General features: G+C 41.4%; 1 long non-coding RNA gene across 1 annotated transcript; it reads right to left on the reverse strand.

The window, feature by feature from the left end:
• Window positions 1-6,353: 6,353 nt before the first annotated feature.
• LOC138973493 (uncharacterized) lies at window positions 6,354-12,765 on the reverse strand. The gene is made up of 5 exons (XR_011458041.1): window positions 12,610-12,765; window positions 10,703-10,866; window positions 10,111-10,184; window positions 7,775-7,901; window positions 6,354-7,210 (listed from the first exon to the last, which is right to left on the reverse strand). It is a non-coding gene; the product is annotated as an uncharacterized lncRNA (long non-coding RNA).
• Window positions 12,766-18,748: the final 5,983 nt, after the last annotated feature.

The raw sequence follows: 18,748 nt of genomic DNA on the forward strand, positions 1-18,748 counted from the left end.
AAAATGACAGTTTTTGCGTCGATGCTTTGATCTCAGGTTTTGATAGCAGACGCCGTTTCTTATGCGCATTAGTTTTGCGCAGGCGCCACACTGACTTTGGAAAAAACTCGATTTGACAACACAGCTGTTAAACAGATTTTTATTAGTTCATTCGTAGACTATACAACAAAAAGAAGTGCGAGTTTTTTTTTAAATTTTCAACAAGACTACTTATGAAGAAGACCAAAGCACAACATCAACGGAAAACTAGAAACAACTGAAGAACTAGGATGCAACAAGGGGAGGAGAAGAGAACAGCTAATCCGTACAACGCGAACAGACGGCAGCGAAGTTTTCAGTTTGGTGAATGGCATTTATACTTGTCTCGTCATGAAGCGAATTTTTCAACCTCAGTTATAAACGACTACATGAATGTTAGTGCCATGGGTTGAACATCAATACTTCAGAGGGGAAGTGGGGTATTTAGTGTGGAGTTACGAGATAAGAAAAGCCGAATGCGAAAGTTTGTGTCAGTCGGCAACTTAGCTCACACAGGCACACAAAAACGGCTGTTCCGTTTTACTCCCCTGTTTGTACTACATCTTTCGACTTTGGGCATTTTGTGGTGTTTAGGGACAGAAAATAATTGGTTTAGTCCTGTTTCATCAGGAAGTTAGCAGAAAAGGGTATGCTATCGACATTTGTAAAGCTGAAAAACATTCCCGAGAAGAATTTCAAGTTGTCAGTGTGTGTTGTTGTCGATTGAAACATCGTGTGGTACACATGGGTAAACCGGAACCATGCGTCTTTGTTATTGTCAATATGCTTTTGGATATTGGCAAAAATGGCCGACTTCCGTAGCATTATGCTTTGATGATCGGAAGAGACCATCCAATCACAGCCCCCGAATTCCCCCACGTGTCTATCAGAATAGCAATATACTTTCTTACACATGTATATGACAAAACATGCTTAGCAAAAATCGAAATACATTCTTTGTGTGACGGTAAATTGTAGCAGTATGTTTCGTACACCTAGCCTCATCCTAGCAAGCGGAAAATCCATGTTAGCCGTGTGTTTTGATTAGGTTAATTTGTCATTAGTTCATACAGCAGTAGCTTTCCTACAGCTGAAAGAGACTCATTTCTTGTCATATTCTCTGTGTAACTGTTGTGAGCATTATTTCCTGGTTTATGTATTTATATATTTTGTTCATCTTTTATGTTAGATGTGACAGTTACTAACAGGAAATGTCCAAATTTCAATATGTTTGTGTTCATGACTTTTTTTAATAGGATATACTCAGTCCGTTGCTATCATCGGAAATGATACGTCACTAATTGTAACGATGCCAACATGCTTCATAATTATGTTCAGTCGTGTTCCATACATATTTTGATAAACTGACAAAACGGTTCAACGTTGACAACAAAACATGTCTCTAATTAGTCATTGCTACCCTTCTGCATGTTAAACATCAAAGTCATCCTCACAACGCACCATACTACAAGGCCATATCGTAAAGTTAATCTGTTCACTTCATGGAATCTATCATTTGATGAGTGAAAACATAGCAGCGGTGAAATAGCAGAAGGAAGTATTTATGTACATAGTACTAAGTTCAACGACGCGCATTGACCCTTGAACTAAACCCGCTGGTGATGTAGTTCTGATTAGACTTCGCACTGGGCATAACCGCCCAAATGCACACATGTCCCAAAAGATTAAGCTGGTCCCCTCCCCTACGTGCAGCTGTGGACTAGAGGACCAGACCACTGAACACATCCTCCAGCGATGCACCATCCTTACGAATCTAAGAAAAACCGTGTGGCCAACTGCTGTCTCCCTCCACTGCAAGCTGTACGGAGGAAAGGAAGACCTGGAGAAGACGGCATCATTCGTCTCGCTATCCGGGCTGACAATATAACTAGTGTGATCTACAAGAAGAAGATGTAGTTCATTTTAAAAACAGTGTTCCGTGGTGATCTTAGGCTGCTTTTATAACTGATGATGCTTATGTGACAACAAACTTGCATATTTGTTTTTAAAACACACACACATATTCACGTTTTGTTTTATTTTCGGCAGCGGCTGCCCGTTGTATATGATATATCTGTGTGCAGGGAAAGAAAGAGAGAGAGAGAGAGAGAGAGAGAGAGAGAGAGAGAGAGAGAGAGAGAGAGAGAGAGAGAGAGAGAGAGAGATAGAGAGAGAGAGAGAGACAGAGAGAGAGAGAGAGGATAGATGGAGAGATTCAGAGTGAAAGAGAGAGAGTGAGTGAGTGAGTGTGTGTGTGTGTGTGTGTGTGTGTGTGTGTGTGTGTGTGTGTGAGTGAGTGAGAGAGAGATAGTGAGAAAGAGAGAGAGAGAGAGAGAGAGAGAGAAGAAGAAGAAGAGAGAGAGAGAGGGAGAGAGAGGAGAGAGAGTGTGTCAGACTGTCAGACAGACATACATACAGACACACACACACACACACACACACACACACACACACACACACACACAGATAAACAAAGAACCACAGACAGACAGGCGCTTTTGCTTTATCTTGATTTCAACTCTTCTCATCATCCTGCCAACAAAAGCAGCATTCCTTTCTCTCAATTCCTTCGTCTTCGGAGGTTCTGCTCTGAAGACGACAACTTCCACCAACAGTCCGTCTTGATGACGTCTTTCTTTTTGGCCCGCAACTACCCTGATGCACTCGTCCGTGACGCCCTTCTGCGTGTTACCCAGGTCTGTCGAGAGTCCGCCCTCAGTCCTGCACCATCTAGGGACAGTGACAGACCCGTCGTTTCCCTACTGTTTCATCCCCACAACATGCCAGTAAGCAGAATCCTGAAATCAAACTGGCACATCCTTCAAGGAAGTGACTCTGTTGGTTCGATCTTTGCTCAAAAACCACTGACTCTGTGCTTTCAGAACAGACCGCAGCGTTCGCGACCTCTTGGTGAGATCCCGTCTTCGCAGTCCCACCAACCCCACAGGCCCTGGGACATTTCCTTGTTTTAAACAAAATTGCAAATCTTGTCCCTTCCTCCACTCTGACACCTGCCTCCAAGGCCCTCGTGGCTCCTTCACGGTCAAGAGAACGTTTGACTGTCAAAGTCACAACGTTGTCTATGCGATCGTCTGCCTCTCTTGTCGCCAGATTTATATCGGAGAAACCGTGCGCACCCTCAAGGTGCGTTTCTCCGAGCATCTGGGTCAGTATCCCTTCATTTCACCGCCGTTAATCACTCACTTGATCATGTCAGAGTCATGGCTCTGTGGCAAGTACGTGGCGACTCCTTCGAGCGCAAACTCAGGGAGTCCCACATCATATCATCCCTCGGCACTACCTGCCCCGATGGAATTAACATCCGCCGTTAATTCATTCATCTAAGCCTTCCCCCCGCTGTTCCACCTTGTGTGTATGTGTGTGTGTGTGTGCGTGTGTGTGTGTGTATGTGTGTGTGTGTGTGTATGTGTGTGTGTGTGTGTGTGTGTGCGTGTCCGCACGTGTACGTGAGTCTCCCATTCATCCCCCCCCCACATTTTGTTTGGTCTACAGACCTCAAAACTGCCGCTTTTCAACTCTAACTTTTTCTTGCCTGTGTGATTGTTGGCTTCCCCTCGAGTAGCTTCCCTTGCTTCTCTGTCTTGGTCATTTGTTCGTTTGTGCAGTGCAGTTCACTGGGCGAAAAGTGGCGTTTTGTATCTTACAAAACTACTCAAAATCCCAACAAAACTTCAAGTTTCAATGGGTTTATCACATTTTGGTGTTCACGACAACGCCAGATTTTGATTGGATTTTGTTGAAGTTATCGCTGCGAAATTGCCTGGAATTTCAGCGCGTTTTGCGACGGTCAAAACATCATGTTAAACCATGTTACAGCATGTCTGTAACATGCAAAAATGTCAAGTTTTGATGGCATTAAAGCTTTGGTTTAACGCCAAGTAACATCATGTTATCGTAGACTTAAATTGCAAAACTGCTTGTTTTGGTGGTGTTACAGCTTGCTTGTAATGTGATTAACATCATGTTATTGCTGGTTTAACATGCAAAACCCCATGTTATGTTGGTGTTAAAGATTGCTCAAATGCCTATTAACTCCATGTTATGTTGGTGTTAAAGCTTGCTCAAATGCCTATTAACACCATGTTAGTTGGTGTTAGGCTTGATTATTAATGTAAAAAAACACCATGTTATGACGTTCACATAATTGTTTTCACCTGGAGGGAATTTTGTGGAAAAGAAAGCATGTTCTTTGGGAATTGTGTGCGGGTTTCATGCTTGGATATTGCACTTTGCTGACTTGTCACAGGTCAAAATTTTGACATTTAACAATATTAGTTTTCAAATGCATCATCCTTCACACATTATGTAAACATCTTTAACATTAACACTTTGGTTGTAAAATTATTGCACTTTATTCAAACAGGACAAAAACAAAAATGCTGATTCACAATGTACAATAGCAAAGGACTATTTTGAGTGGAGACAGTGTTCATCCACACTATAATTGGATAAGCTAAAATAAATTATTCAAATCGGTGAAGGCCACATGAAATGAAAACACACCATCAGTAAATTACTTCCCTTGTGATTAAGAGCGTCATACCCATAAAAGCCATGTAAGTTTTAGCCCATGTGAGTGTGTGTTGGGAGGGGGGGGGGGCAGATGCCCTGTGAAAACATTGGCCATAGATATATATGTGAATTACTTCCCTTGGGTATGAACATTTATGAATGATTAAATGGGTGAAAGAAGGCCATACAAAATAAAAATCAGTAAATAACTAAATCACTTCCCTTCCAATGTGACCTTCAAAGTTGAAAAGGGGTAACTGAACTTCATGTTTGGATGTCATGGAGTCGAACATGTCAGTAAATTTTGAAAGCCCTATAGATTCATAAACATCTGAAAACTGCTCAACGTCTTTGCATCACGGCACATTAATAAAAGTAAGAGTTAGTAAGACTGGCCTAACTGCTATGGTGAGGCAGTAATCACTCGTTGATGAATTCTTTTCTTTCTTTATTTGTTGTTTAACGTCGTTTTCAACCATTCAAGGTTATATCGCGACGGGAAAAGGGGGGAGATGGGATAGTGCCACTTGTTTCTTGTTCACAAAAGCACTAATCAAAAAACTGCTCCAGGGGCTTGCAACGTAGTACAATATATGACCTTACTGGGAGAATGCAAGTTTCCAGTACAAAGGACTTAACATTTCTTACATACTGCTTGACTAAAATCTTTACAAACATTGACTATATTCTATACAAGAAACACTGCTTAATATGTAGGTAAATGCACAACAGGTTGTGAACAGAAAATCCAAAAACGTAAGGTCTTAAAAGCGGGGAAGTTTGAAAAGGGGGGGAGGGGGGGACCTAAAATGTGGCGATCATAACAACCGGCATGGGTGGCCGAGTGGTAACGCACTTGCGCTCGGAATCGAGAGGTTGCGTGTTCGACCCTGGGTCAGGCCGCTATTTTCTCCCCCCTTTCCTAACCTAGGTGGTGGGTTCAAGTGCTAGTCTTTCGGATGAGACGAAAAACTGAGGTCCCTTCGTGTACACTACATTGGGGGTGCACGTTAAAGATCCCACGATTGACAAAACGGTCTTTCCTGGCAAAATTGTATTCTTTCTTTATTTATTATTATTATTATTATTATGAACATTTGTGCGCCTAATCTAAATATAGCCCTAGGCGCTTACAAAATATAAAATACATAGTGAACATTATACGAAACACAAATCGACAAGGACTCATACACTCACAGACAGGCGCACAGCGAGAACGCGACGCACTCACTCATACCAACTACAGGCACATGCATTCTAGACGGAAAAACAGTCGTAAATAAATAAAGTATTGGATACATAAAGTTTGTTGAGAGAAGAAGAATAGAGCTGGAAAGGGAAGAAGAAGGAGAAAGAAAGAGACAGATCAAGGACCAGCAGGAGAGGGTGATGTGTGGTCATTAACGGACTAGTGAGGGAAGAGGTGTGTTTTGAGTGAGGTTTTGAATGATTGCATAGATGTGGAGTGCCTGAGTGAATGCGGGAGTTGGTTCCAGATGGATGGGGCCTGGTAGGAGAAGGTGCGCTGGCCATATGTTTTGGTGCGTGCTGATGGTATCCTAAAAAGGCGGGTGTCTGCGGAGGATCTTAGGGAGCGAGAGGGGGAGTAGACATCAAGAAGGTCAGAAAGATAGCTAGGGGACGATAGATCAAAGTTTCTGAAGCAGAGTGTGGAGATCTTGAACTGAATCCTCTGTTGAACAGGCAGCCAGTGTAGGGTTTGAAGAAGAGGGGTGATGTGGTCATGCTTGGAAGAACGAAAGATGTTTGGTGTTTAACGTCGTTTTCAACCATGAAGGTTATATCGCGACGGGCAAAATTGTATAGGCATAGCTAAAAATGTCCACCAAATACCCGTGTGACTTGGAATAATAGGCCGTGAAAAGTAGGATATGCGCCGAAATAGCTGCGATCTGCTGGCCGATGTGAATGCGTGATGTATTGTGTAAAAAAATTCCATCTCACACGACATAAATAAATCCCTGCGCCTTGAATATGTGCGCGATATAAATTGCATAAAAAAAAATCGAAACAAAATCCCTGCGCTTAGAACTGTACCCACGGAATACGCGTGATATAACTATAAGCCTCATATTGATTGATTGATTGATAATTTATCTAACAAAGTTCATTCTGAAATCTTCTTCAGCGTTTGATTATGGAGAGACTAAATCCTCAGTTCAGATGTGGTCTTAACTCCTTGTCTCCCAGGTACGGATATATCCGTACCCACTCATATGGCTCTATCTGACCAGGTATGGATATATATCCGTACACACAGTCACTATGTACATTGCATCTGTTCTCATTCGGCACATATCCGCATCCTGCTTAGACGGTTAGCTTCAGTCGCTTCCTGTAACGTTGATCTAACGCCAGCATTCTAGCCTGTTGATACACAGTTTCTACAATTCTGAGTGACCTGCTGCAGCACAGCTGGTCTCGGCTTAAAACATCTTGGTCAACATAGATGGGGTACAAAGTGTTATAAAATAAAGCGTCCTTCCAAAGTCGATGATAGGTCCCCAGAGTATTCACAAAATTATATGGTACTGGAAGCCTTGCATGGCGACGAAAAAGATGTCCACGCCTACATGAAGAAGTATCCTTCACGGCTTCAGCGGAAACAGTCGGCTGGGGATGAGGACTAATGGTGAACCTATGTAAAAAATATAGACAAGAACAAAAATATGTCAATGGGAAAACAAAGAAAGAAGTAGAGAAGGACCTCCCCACCTTAACACAGTGAAAATGAAAAACACATGTGAATGTACTTATGTTTTAAACCCCCCCCCCCTCCAATTAAGACCAATTATCCAAGATATTTTTCAGTCCTCAAAGGAGAATTTCACTGTTCTCACGGAACCCTCAAGAAAACTGAGCTGTGCTAATATATTATATAACTGCAAACATCCCTCCAATTCAATATTGCAAGCCACTATACATTCCTCATAAAGGCACATTCCTTCATGCTCACGTGTGAAAACTAACATAAGTTCGTGTATCTATTTATAATAATAATAATAATAATAATAATAATAACGGGCATTTATAAAGCGCCTTATCAGAAGTTCAAAGCGCGTGACAACAATACATGTATAAAAAAATTCATACAATCACTGTCAGATTCAAACAACACATCATGCACATCTCACATCCCCAGACTCTATGCTAAGGCCAACAAAACAAAATAGTCTGTTTACGGTATCCCAACCGACCCCACCTGTATCTGTTCCTTGCTGTTCTCCAAGAGACACCATGGTGCAGCAAGCTGAAGGGTGTCCTGTCGTATTTCCTCGGAAGTTGTAGTAGGCAACCAGGTCAGGAGCAGGAGGTGGGGGACGACTGACCTGCAGCAGAATTCAAATCAATTAGTCAAGTCACTATGACATATCTTTATTGTTATCGCCACACCAACCCTAATTTTTTCCTTCCATACTGTACAGGGTCCCCACTGGTTTTTAGAAACAAAATTCCATGACTTTTCCATGAGCCTCAATAACATTTTCCATGACTAGATCCACAGGTCGCCATTTCCGAACACGCAAACTTTTTACGTCTTGTCACTGCCAGTTTTGACACTGGCTTGCTTTGCACTGAATTTGAGTCAGTTTCTACGCAGTGTCTCTTCGACAAGCAAGTCAAGCATTTGCTACGCAGTCAGATTATCGGTAATGTTTGCTGGTCCTGTCATTTCACTAAACTGGACCAGCCACTGTTTGTATCCATCTGCACTTTCGTAAATTCCGTTTCGTAACCGTCACTGTGACTTGACGAACTGTCATTTTTTTCACCGCGATACACAGTTCATTGCGAAGATCTTCCTCGGTAATTCGTTCCAATTCCACATACTTTTTGTTGTCAAGAAACAACTCGAAAGAAAGTTTCAAACTCATCATCCTCCATCTTGCTTGTCGAAGCGCTAAAGTACTTTATCGATGCAAAAACAAAAAACTTCGACGAAACCGACTCAAATGCAGCGCAGACGACACGACGAGATAACGTTAAAAATACCGTTATTCTCGTATGCAAATACGAAGGAGAAGTTGGTCATACGAACAAGCCTTGTGCTGGAGACGCAAATCGCAGGGGGGGGGGGGGGGGGGGGGTGGAATGGCTGGGCAACGAAAATCGCCGCTGGCGTGCTAAAGGTTAATTTTTCTTTCTTTCTTATTTTTTTTAAATTCCATGACTTGAATTGAAATTCCATGACTTTCCAGGCCCAGACCTGTTTACCCCTAAAACATTGCATGTGTATTTTCTGGGAGCAAAATGAGGCAAATGTGTAGTTTTGTAATTGAATGTGTAGAATTTCTCGTCGACCTATCACAACAACAAGAACAATGATTGCTACTTTTTACCACATGTATTGATTGACTGACGTAAAAATGGGAATTGCAGACAGTGCAATGAGCATGATGTTTTCCTTTCCGCGAAGACAAGGCATAGGTAGTCCTGATGATATTTTGGCAGAAAGACTTGGTTCGGCGCATTGCTCGTCTTTTTCTTTTTGGTCGGTGGCCTTTCGGAGTCATTTTCTTCACAGTTCTCATCTTCACTTTCGTGTGCTCTGCGTTCAGCCATTGTGTCGAAACGCCCGCATGGTTTGGCAGTAACGCTTTCAGTTGTGCCCGGCATTTGCTTGGAGAAGCCTATTCGGCATTAACAAGCTACAACGCAACGCCCGTAGGAGCTTTACGCGCTGCACGCAGCAAACGACTGCTGGCCGAAAACATGGATTGGAAAATGGATCGGTCAAGGGAGATGAAGAAAATTACGGATTGTGATATGCGTAGCCGAAACAATACCGTTTGCGTGCAGGGACGGGGCGGTGTGAGAGCACAACGGGACAAGGAACAGGTGTAAAGACGAAAAAAAACAAAAAAAACAGACTTGCGTAGTTGCGTAGTATATTATTCAAATTCGTAGTTTACTACGCTCAATGTGTAGTGTAAACAGGTCTGCAGGCCTGAAAAATTAAAAATCAAATTCCATGACTTTCCAGGTTTTCCATGACCTGTACGAACCCTGCTGTATTTGTTATCCTGAGAGAGAAAAATCCATGTTGCAGACTCAACTGGAAAAATTCCCTTCTCCATCATCTAGTGGACAGAGCTCACATGATTTCAAACAAATCTTTTTTTAAAGTCACATACTTTGTGCGACAGTGTTAGTTTACTGCAACTGTAATTTATAAATAGCAAATTAATAAATATCACTTATCACTATCAGATAATCAGCTAAATGCCTGGCAGATGACCCTCATTCAAAGTGAGTCGTGGCTAAACCATGAAACTAGAAAAACAGGTTATACAGTGGAACACCCCTTTTAAGACCTCCAATAATCTGAGAAAATTCAGTCTTAAAAAGGAGGGAGTCTTAAAAGGGGGGTAATTTTACAGAGGTTATGAACAGAAAGTCTGAGAAAACAAGGTCTTTAAAAGGAGGGAGTCTTAAATTGGGGGGTCTTAACAGGGGGGTTCCACTGTACCACAATATAAATCTCACACTGACAGCAGACAAAAACTGAGAAAACACCCAGTATACATCAGTACTCACAAAAGAGTTACAAGTAGCATCTCCAGGAGCCGAAATCCCAAGCCCTTGATATCTGCACGTTTAGCATCTTGTACCTGGAATAGTATGAAGATAACATGTCATTGTCACCTTCAGTAAATCACTATATCAAAATTATCAATATCATATGATTACTTACTAAAATAACTTTATGAAGTGATCTAGCACTGTCAATGGCAATAGTATCATGACAGTTTGACAGTGAGATTACGATTAATCATCCTCATTAACAAATAACATAGATCAGTTCTAATGTAGTACCTGTTTGTAGTGAACTCACCAGCAGGAGTATTGCATGTATTAATTGCGCATTACTGAATCCATGCACCCACATAGTCTCTTACTAATTTGCAAAACCATAATGACTTCAAACCTTTGATGAATTACATAACTCATTTATGAAGAGTAGTTAATACTAATAGTTGTAGTACAAACCCAAGTTTGTGTGCGTGTTTGTATGTGTGAGTGGGGGTGTCGAAGGGGGTGGGTGGGACGGTTACCGATGGTTCACCCACAAAAATGTACACTTACTAAGTAACACTTAAAGTAACTATTTTCATAGCTTCTTGCTTACCTTGGAATAGTGTCGAGCAGCTTATGTTGTGTCTAGATCAGCCATCAGATCTTCACACTCAGCGGGGTCAGCCTGCACATGCTGCAAACTGGACATGCCTGCAATTCTTGAGTAACCAATCTGTTGTTGCGGAGACAACGGAACCATGCTCAAGTAAGGTCCAACTGAAATAAAAGCATATTGTTAGCTGATAAATGATTTGGTCAAGCAAAACCATGCGGTATTTTTTTAATAAAATATTTAAATTTAGGCAAGCGATTCACAGAGCGCAGCGCGCTGTGCAGCGCGGCAATTCACAGAGCGCGGCACGTTGTGCAGCGCAGCGATTCCCAGAGCACGGCTATTGCTCTCACCAGCGCAGATTGTTGATGCACTTTATTTTTGTACATGTATGCATGATTATCAGCAACATTTTACACTCTTTCTTTGGACATGCAAAAGCAACTTCAGGGCTGCAAGACTACAAAATTGCACTTTATGCAGACTGAATATATATATACGCGTTCAAATCAACTGGAAAAAAAACCCACGCTGAAAAAATGATCTGCGCATGCGCGAATTCCAAAATGGCTGCTGAAGTGTTAACTGGTGTGACACCGATTAACAGTTCCGCGGCACTGTACTCGGATAATTGTTTAAAAACGTCATCCCAGTTTAAAAACTCAGCTCCTTTCCATATATAGTAGAAGCCATTGCAATGACATGTAGTGATATGAGTATTAGTATGACTGCCAAGTATTCAAGGCCGGTGTCACAAACTGAAAACTCTGCCTGAACAATCCTTCTCATTGCGGTCAATGCGCATGCGCTAACATGGGGAGATTAATCAGGTCGTGAACAACCTAACCCTTAGCCTTACCCTAACCCATGGTTCGATCGGTCAAAGGGTCGCATTTTTGTAAGTCCAAGATTGGCGCATGCGCATTGACCGCAATGAGAAGGATTGTTCAGCAGAGGTAGGCACGTTTTTACATCGACGCGGCGATATACTGGTGAATTCAGTTGAAAGAGTGAGAGAGAGAGAATGGCTCAGCTCTGTTTTTCGTTTTATTGACAGTTTTATTTCTCAAATAGATCAGATAGATGTAGCTGTTGTAAACTTTGCGATTGTGAAGGAAATGTATCGGCAGAATACATCGCGCGTCGTGAATTGCAGCGTTCCTCGTAGCGCAGCGCGTTGTAAATCGCAACGCTGCACAACGCGACGCGCGCTGTGAATCCACTTCGTTAAATTTATGTATACCTCGCTGATGCAAAAATAATGTACTTATTAACTATTAGCATTTAGCTGGTCATTCAAACCATAGCTTGTTTAAAGCTAGTAGTAGCAGTAGTATTTAGTACTAGTAGTAATGATTTAGTAAAATACTACTATAGTAGAACTCGAACTCCTATTGCTAGTAAATTACTAATTAGTGCACACAAGAACAACCATGGCAGTTGGCAATGGCACTGGCAGAATACGATCAAATATCATTATTAGTCTCACCATGGGTTGACGTCCCATCAAAATGAATCACTGAATGAATTAGGGACTGAATCAAACTTCAGAGACATCATTACAATTTTTCACAAAGACTGATTTTCAGCAAACAGCCATGTTTACCTGTACAAATGTATCAGTGCTATCACTATAACTATGAGTATGACAGTGTGGTAACTGGTACGCTTAGTATTTGGTTCGAGCACAGGCGAAAGGTATCGTCCACTGGACCACCAGACTACTTTCATACTCATAGAAAGTTGTGGTCCAGTGAAGGATACCTTCCGCCTGTGGTTCGAGACAGAGACTACTTTCATACTCATAGAAAGTTGTGGTCCAGTGAAGGATACCTTCCGCCTGTGGTTCGAGACAGAGACAAAGTTGAAACTTAATTCGAGAAGCCAAACGGCTGACGAATACTTACGTATTTTGAGCAAAACCCACACACGTCGACCACAAGTTGATGTCTGCTGGAGTACGTAGTCATAAAAACGTCCATAAAGCTTGGTTTTGAAACGTTTCTTAGCACGAGTTAGATTTATCCGCCATTTTTGATAACATGTTGCTGCACATGGCGCATGCGCGGTCTGCGCGACTTTACCAAACTATCGCCGGCACAGGCCACTGGCACTGATCTAAAAAGAGAGACTGACAAGTACAGGCACCTTATGGTGACTGATAACCCGACAGGCACAACCATGCTGTTGTTGTACGTTGTTGTGTTTTGTAGTTGTTATATTTAGTCAAGTTTTGACTAAATATTTTAACATCGAGGGGGAATCGAAACGAGGGTCGTGGTGTATGTGCGTGTGTGCGTGTGTGTGTCTCTGTGTGTGTGTAGAGCGATTCAGACTAAACTACTGGACCGATCTTTATGAAATTTGACATGAGAGTTCCTGGGTATGAAATCCCCGAACGTTTTTTTCATTTTTTTGATAAATGTCTTTGATGACGTCATATCCGGCTTTTCGTGAAAGTTGAGGCGGCACTGTCACGCCCTCATTTTTCAACCAAATTGGTTGAAATTTTGGTCAAGTAATCTTCGACGAAGCCCGGACTTCGGTAATGCATTTCAGCTTGGTGGCTTAAAAATTAATTAATGACTTTGGTCATTAAAAATCTGAAAATTGTAAAAAAAAATAAAAATTTATAAAACGATCCCAATTTACGTTTATCTTATTCTCCATCATTTGCTGATTCCAAAAACATATAAATATGTTATATTCGGATTAAAAACAAGCTCTGAAAATTAAATATATAAAAATTATTATCAAAATTAAATTGTCGAAATCAATTTAAAAACACTTTCATCTTATTCCTTGTCGGTTCCTGATTCCAAAAACATATAGATATGATATGTTTGGATTAAAAACACGCTCAGAAAGTTAAAACAAAGAGAGGTACAGAAAAGCGTGCTATCCTTCTTAGCGCAACTGCTACCCCGCTCTTCTTGTCAATTTCACTGCCTTTGCCATGAGCGGTGGACTGACGATGCTACGAGTATACGGTCTTGCTGAAAAATGGCATTGCGTTCAGTTTCATTCTGTGAGTTCGACAGCTACTTGACTAAATATTGTATTTTCGCCTTACGCGACTTGTTTCAAGTTCAGATGATGAGGCCGTGTGCCAAAAGCAACTAATTAAAAGTGTGTGTGTGTGTGTGTGTGTGTGTAAAGCCGAGCGGTGGTAGCTTCACGTAGCTCCTAATATGGACCGGCTCCTAATATGGACCACCTCCTGTTCTGAAAAACTAACGGCGCTTGAGCGCTCAAAAAAGTTTTGTTCGCTGTATTGCAGAAACACAAATCTCAAAACCGTTAGGCTTTTTCTCTTTTTTTCACTCAGTTTGGCAGCGTTCACTCTAAACGGCTTTGCCGCCGAAAACGGACTCGTTTCTGTCCACAGCCAAAGCTTTTATCACACAAAAATTGCTATATATGACAGCTAAGACCGCATTTGTTACATTTTAGCAGGGTTGACCCCGAGTTTTTACCGTGCAAACAAAAAATATTAGCAAGATCTCAAAGTATGTGCGAGTCCCCTAATATGGACCACCTTCAACAAATCGAGAAAAAAAAGCTAAAAGCTATTTTCAATAATTCATTAAGAAGCTTGCTGGAAATAACCTATAACTAGTCCTCGAGATTTAAAAAAAAAAAAGTCTTCTTTTCGTGGAAGTTGATAATTTCACTTATTTTCACTCTGTTTTTGATAAGCTTCTTTAGTTTCCTGGTGTGCTTCAAATAATGCTCTCATCAACCCGAAACATATCAATCTAAAGCATATTTGAATTAGACTGACTTGTACACTAAGTTGTATCATGTTATTTTGAAGTATAGGGGGCTTTTTACAGTGATTTGTGAAGGCCGCTTCACTGATCCATATTAGGCGCCCAGGCTCCTATTATGGACCATTTGTGATTTTGTCTGTATTTAATTTTTGTGGAATGTTTATCAAAGCTATTTCACTCTAATTAGGCCTAACGGTTAACCTAAGAGAAAAGGACTACCAAACACAAAATAAAACTTCTTCGCAAGAAAACAAGCAAGTTATCAGCATGACACAAAAAGTGGTCCATATTAGGAGCCCTTCCTAACTGTCTGTGTCTGCGTCGAAGATGTTACCGTGAATGTGTTTTTAAAAGACATTTGACAGGACGGCATTCAAACCACACGCACCAGACACGAACCGACGAACAAAATACTTCTGACAACAAAATGTAAAATCAATTAACAAGAGTGTAGTAAGATTCCAAATTGTATTCAGACCAAAACAACAATCATAAAAATATACATGGGTTCTTTCATATGTGTGTGTGTGTGTGTTGATGATGATAACTAGTTTTAACGTCCTCTTAGAACTGCAACTTGCTTTAGGACAGGTAGAGTTAATATGCTTTATGTGGGGACAAGACACTGAACAAACATGCAACCAGAGAACACATATATGATCGTGTTATAATTATATCTGGAAGTCTGTTGCGATATTTCAAAATGGGGATGGAAGTGAAGATTGTGTACGCGGAATATGGTTGGACTGGAGCGGTTTTGTAGGCTTATTTTTTTAAATTTTGTTACGTGGGATATTGTTATATTTTTGGCGGAATAGGTAAGTAAATAGATAACTGGAAAAATAATACAATGAAGAAGAAAAAGCTCGGTGTGAGGAACGGAGATCAGGGTTTTTTAAAACAGATATCCTATTTCAGCCTTCTACTATTGAGAGACACAGGGTGTATGCCAGCTTCCATTGAAGCGTGCAATGTTTATCTAAAAAAAAACCTCATGGGGTTTCAGGTTATGTTCGTTGACAAGGGTGTGTAGGTTGCAGAAATCTTGCTGGAGTGATTGGCAGCGGTCAAAGAGGTGTAACAAAGATATAAACTGTCCACATTCACAGAGACGGGGAAAGCACTTGTGAGCGCATCCATGGCCATCCGTGCGAATTCTGAGAAGTATTTTAAGGAGGGAGGTGGGGAGTGTAGGCCGGTTTTGTTTTGTTTGTCGGGGCAGAAAAACCAACCATGGGCATTGCCTTCTATTTTCAATTCTGTTTCCCAGTCCCAGTGACGCCAGGCAACTTTGGCCATTTTGTGTTTTGCTCCCGTCTTTGTTAATTTTATGTCATGAAATGCTGCTTGATCTGTAACAGCCTCTTTTGCTTCTCTGTCAGCCATATCCTTGCCTCTGATCCATGTGTGTGAGGGGAAGTACGTAGCCTAAGGGTCAGTTCTGTTCAAGGGGCAATGATCTGGTGACAGAGGAACAATATTTCCGTCTGAAGCTCTTCCCGGTTTCTGGAACCATTTTGAAGAGCAGTTATGCTGGTTTTGAGTCGGAGAGAATCACGACTCTTGTTGGAGGTCCAGGGTGGTCATTGATATAGTGGCATGCTCTTAAGATAACGTAGGGTACATTTCTGCAGTGAAAATGGACACATCCTTGTTGAGTTTAAACTTATTTTGAGGTCAGGAATGACAAAAGCACAGTCAGCTTGGTCATCATTTTTTTGGAGCCGTCAGTAAATATTTGTAGGTGATCTTTGTTATTGTTTGAGATTATTTCTTTTACTATTGATGAGACAAGTACATGGTTATCTTTTTTTTGTTACACCCAGATCATGATCAGGGATGATAATGGGGGATTCCATGAACCAAAATGGGAAGGGGTGAATGGGAATGTGGGCCATCCTACCTGGGTTTACCCCCACTTTCTTGAAATATCGGTTGAACATATAGTCTGCTAGTGGGATCGTTGCTTCGTGTATTTTGGGTGTTTTTCTTTTTAGGTTTTGGTAAGAGGCCGAGGTTATTGTGTCGAACTCAGCAGTGAGCTCTTCGTTCACAGCATTGTCAAAAGTACTTGCTCTTGATACGTACTGGGCCGACTTTAGTCTTCTTTCTTCATCGAGGGGCAGCCAGCCAGCCTCTTGATACACTAGTTTGTTTATGGAGTCTTTTGGGAGATCAAAGATGAGTTAGAGTGCAGCCATTTCGGCTCTTAGGCACAATAATAGCAAACTAAAGAAGGGGAAGGGAAACGAAAAGGAGGGTAAAAACCACGCACTTCTTTACTCAAACTTCATAAAACCGACTGTAAAACTAACACCGGCTATTCTCCTTTCTCAATCATTATCAAAATCGATCCTAAAACAAAAGAAGTCGCGTAAGGCGAAAATACAACATTTAGTCAAGCTGTCGAACTCACAGAATGAAACTGAACGCAATGCAATTTTTCATCAGTCCACCGCTCGTGGCAAAGGCAGTGGAATTGACAAGAAGAGCGGGGTAGTAGTTGCGCTGAGAAGGATGGCACGCTTTTCTGTACCTCTCTTCGTTTTAACTTTCTGAGCGTGTTTTTAATCCAAACATATCATATCTATATTTTTTTGGAATCAGGAACCGACAAGGAATAAGATGAAAGTGTTTTTAAATTGATTTCGAAAATTTAATTTTGATAACAAAATTATATTTTTATTTATATGTTTTTGGAATCAGAAAATGATGTCAGATGAAGAATAAGATGAACGTACATTTGGATCGTTTTATACATTTTTTCCGGCCTTTGTCGAAGATTGCTTGACTAAAATTTCAATTAATTTGATTGAAAAATGAGGGTGTGACAGTGCCGCCTCAACTTTTACAAAAAGCCGGATATGACGTCATCAAAGGTATTTATCGAAAAAAATAAAAAAAATAGCCGGGGATATCATACCCAGGAACTCTCATGTAACATTTCATAAAGATCGGTTCAGTAGTTTGGTCTGAATCGCTCTACACACACACATGCACACGCACACACACACACACACACACACACCACGACACTCGTCTCGATTCCCCCTCTATGTTAAAACATTTAGTCAAAACTTGACTAAATGTAAAGAGACAGTATGTATTGCATCTAAACACGAGCTAAGTAAAACATTATCAGAAAAGGTAGAGCAAGAGAAATCCCAAAACTCAAATTCGAGTCACTGCAGTTCGTACTGTACAAGTTGAGAAAGTTGCAAGTCCAGTCAGTAGCCACCATCTCGGACGGATGTTTCGGGGAGGGGGGGGGGGGGGGGGAGTAGAACAAATGCCTATCTGTGGTCCTTCGCCGCTTCGAATTCCTTACAGGTCCCACACACATGGGAAAACGATTAACTCGGCCAGTACCCCAGCAAAAGTGCAAAGGAATATAGAAGAAAACTAAAATCTGACCGCGCTAAATAGTCAGGTTAGAATGACCTACTTTCTCTGCTCAACGCACGGGCAATGCAGTCTCTCGTGTACACTGTACTGTGACAAGGCTCATAATTATAGAGAAAATAAGAGATACCCCCAAAAATGTTTGTGCACTGCACTTTTTTTCACATTTATAAACTGATGATCAGTGTGTGTATGTGTGTGTTCAGTTGTGTGTGCGTGTGTGTGTCAGTTCAAGGGGTGTGTGTGTGTGTCACTGTGTGCCCGTGTGTGTGTGTGTGACGGTCAGTCAGTGTGTGCCCGTGTGTGTGTGTGTGTGACGGTCAGTCAGTGTCAGTCACAGTGTGTGTGTGTGTGTGTGTGTGTGTGTGTGCATGTGTGTGCATGTGTGTGTGCCGTGTGCAGTGACAGTGTGAATGTGTGTGACGGTGTGTGTGTGTGTATGATGTATGTGCAGTGTGTGTATGTGTGTGTGTGACCGTGCTGAGAGAGAAACTAGAGAGAGAGAGAGAGGGAGCCGATAATCGTCTGATTCTGCAGGTTCGGCACCAGGCTGATGAAAACGCAGAATAATCCATCAAAACAACACTCTAACATCAAGTTTTAGAAACCAGAAAAACTTATCGAAACTCCATAGGTTTCGTGGTGTTTTGCGCACTGCTGAAACGCGTTTAACACGACGTGAATCGCCGTGCGTTAATGTAGCGAAAACGTCCAAAACGCAGACACCCAAACTCGATGTTTTACTGTGTTTTGCAACCCGCTAAAATCTCAGGGATTTTATTGCGTTACGGCAGTTTTTCTAACTTGATGTGAATCGCACAGGTATAATGCCACAAAATTCAGTTGATTAACTTCATGTTTCATGTTATAT

Source organism: Littorina saxatilis, linkage group LG8, assembly GCF_037325665.1.
Source record: "Littorina saxatilis isolate snail1 linkage group LG8, US_GU_Lsax_2.0, whole genome shotgun sequence".
In the NCBI taxonomy this organism is placed as follows: domain Eukaryota; kingdom Metazoa; phylum Mollusca; class Gastropoda; order Littorinimorpha; family Littorinidae; genus Littorina; species Littorina saxatilis.